Source organism: Gekko japonicus, unplaced genomic scaffold (genome assembly GCF_001447785.1).
Source record: "Gekko japonicus isolate JY-2015 unplaced genomic scaffold, Gekko_japonicus_V1.1 scaffold4396, whole genome shotgun sequence".
Lineage (NCBI taxonomy): Eukaryota > Metazoa > Chordata > Lepidosauria > Squamata > Gekkonidae > Gekko > Gekko japonicus.
Window position 1 is genome coordinate 86,775 of NW_015177148.1, and position 3,026 is coordinate 89,800.

The window sequence follows — 3,026 nt, forward strand, 5'->3', positions numbered from 1 at the left end:
TCTTTGGGTGAAGAAGTACTTCCTTTTATCCGTTCTAACCCGACCGCTCTGCAGTTTCATGGAGTGCCCACGAGTTCTTGTATTGTGAGAAAGGGAGAAAAGTACCTCTTTCTCTACCTGCTCTTTCCCATGCATAATCTTATAAACCGGTGGTTGTGACATTTGAATTTGTACATTGCTGGGTGATTAGCAATGCCTTTACGGCAGGCATCCAGTTTACCAGGGACTTAAATTCCCTTAACATCCTAGTCTTCAGTGCTTTTACTTGGAAGACCCGCTGATTTCAAAGCATCTTCCAAGTCATATCTCTGAACTGAGGGCGCTAAGGTCCCGCCAAAGCTCTCCAGATGTTCCTCAGAAAGACAACTGGGAATGGCAGACAAGCCGCCCTGAAAAACAGCTTGTCTTTCATAAAGCATGATCCATCGCCCCTTGCGATGGGCAGCTGCAGCAGGGTGCTAGGAATGTCTTGGGGTTCATTTCTGTTCATGCAGTCTGAAGAAAAGGGCAAGAGTCTAGTAGCACCTTAAAGACTAACAAAATTTTTGGCAGGGTATGAGTTTTCAGGAGTCACTACTCACTTCTTCAGATAGAATGTGAGTCCATCTGTCCTATTTATTGGAAAGTGGAGTGATTTCAGATGCCGAATGACATTAGCAGGCAAATGACAATAGCAGGTGAATTACAATAGCAGGTGTGATTGCATTAGGTGTGATAATGTGCAGAGGGGTAGTAGATGTGGAGAAAGCAGCATTGGTAATAAGACAGGAAACCTAGGTCTTGTTTCAGTCCAGAAGGATGCATTGTCTTGAGCTTCATTATTAGTTGCAATTCAGCAGTCTCTTTTTCTAATCTCCCTTTGAAATTCCTTTGTAAGGCTGAATGTGGCTTCTGTAGAGTAATGCCCCATGTGAATTGAGAGAGTGTCCTAGAAAACACCTAGAATCTTCTAGGGAGCAAAGTTTCTTTTGCGGGGAGGGCGGGGTATAAATATAATGAAATAATAAATAAAGAAGAAGAAGAAGAAGAAGAAGAGATTGGATTTATACCCCACCCTTCACTTGGAGTCTCAGAGCGGCTTACAAACTCCTTTCCCTTCCCCTCCCCACAACAGACACCCTGTGAGGTGGGTGGGGCTGAGAGAACTCTGACACAAACTGCTCTTTCAAGAACAGCTGTGCCAGAGCTTGTGACTGACCCAAGGTCACATCAGCAGGTGCAAGTGGAGGCGTGGGGAATCAAACCCGGTTCTCCCAGATTAGAGTCCGCGCACTTAACCACTACACCAAACTGGCTACACCAAAATAGATATATAGCTCATGGATAGGGTACCAGGTCCCCCTTGTTCAGATCCAGGCTGGGAAACTCCTGGAGGTTTGGGGATGGAGCACAGCGAAGACAGGGACCTCGGTCGGTTACAATGCCATAGAGCCCACCTTCTGTCGTCTGGAGATGAGCTGTAATTCTGGGGAATTCCCAGGTCCCACCTGGAGTTTGGCATCCCTACTTATGGACAGGCAACTTGATGTGAAAAGTATTCTCTAAAGGTATGAAACCTTTATGAAACACTGACTTAAAGGAAAGTCACACTAAACTCAACGTAACGTGATCTATATAATCCTGTTTCCTCTTCCTCGTAAACATTGAGTCAGGTAAGTAGCTGTATTTGTCTGCCATAGAACAAGCTAGTTTTGAGTCCAGTAGGGCCTGAACCAACAAGAATGCCCCTAAAATCTGGTTGTTCTCTAAGATACTAATCTAGCTGGTAAACATTGCTTATTATTGCTTATTATCAGGGCTATTTTTGGGCAGGAACGCACAGGAACGGAGTTCCGGCTGGCTCCTGAGCTGGCCACGCCCAGCAGGAACTCATTAGCATAATAGGCCACACCCAACAGCAGAAATTCATTAGGATTGGTTACATTAGGGGTGTGTGGCCTAACATGCAAAGGAGTTCCTGCTACAAAAAAAGCCCTGGGTTTTGACAACAAACATGGTAAACAGAATAAGAAGCAAAAGGTGGGTGTGGCTGGATGACCACACTTCTGGTAACATGGGGGTGCGGCCTAATGTGCTAATGACCTGTGCTGCCAGGGTTGTGGCCTAATATGCTAATGGGTTTCTGCTGTTGGGTGTGGCCTATTATGCTAATGAGTTCCTGCTGGGCTAATATAGAGAGAGCAGGGTAAATATACTCAGTTCATAAACTGGGGGAAATACACATTAAAACAGTACAGTTCATATTCCATGAACTGAATTATAAACTGAATTCTTCCAATAGTCTTCTACCTTCAGAAAATATCTTTGATTTTTTAAGATATCCTTGACTATCTTTAGTTCATTTGCAATTATTATGAATGCAAGTGAATATGACCATGAAATGGGTGTCCCATTAAGACAACACATTATTCTTACTATGGGATTGTCATCGTTTGCAATCCCATAAACACATTCTCACACAAATATTCAACAGGAATTTTGAGGCATGAGAACTGCAAATTAACATTCTCAGCTCTGAAAATGATTCCATACAGGGGGAAAGTATAAATGACCCCAAACCCCTTATTCTGAACTTCAGCCTTGAAAGACTTACTAGGAAGTAAGTCCCATTGAATTTAGCGGGGGTTGCATCTGAGTGACCACATGCATAGGATCAGGTTGATGCAGGTCTCTCACTGAATGGTCCATGAATCACTTACGCCCACAAACGTGCATCGAAGTCATGTGCACCTTTCGTCATGCATCTCTCACAAACTTTGCTGTGATATTTCGCTGGGTCATACATGCGTGGACCTTGCCTGCTATCTGCAGTTATGCTTGTGGTTCAATGTGTGATCAGATTCCATTAACAAGCATTAATAGGAGACCGTGAGAAGCATCCATCTGTAATAATACAGTCTGCGGCAACCAGGTTTGCCAGCTCTGCGTTGGGAAATTCCTGGGGATTTGGGGGGATGGAGCCTAGGAGGAGTGGGATTTGCAGAGGGGAGGCGTATATTCACAGGATATAGTGCCATAAAGTCCAG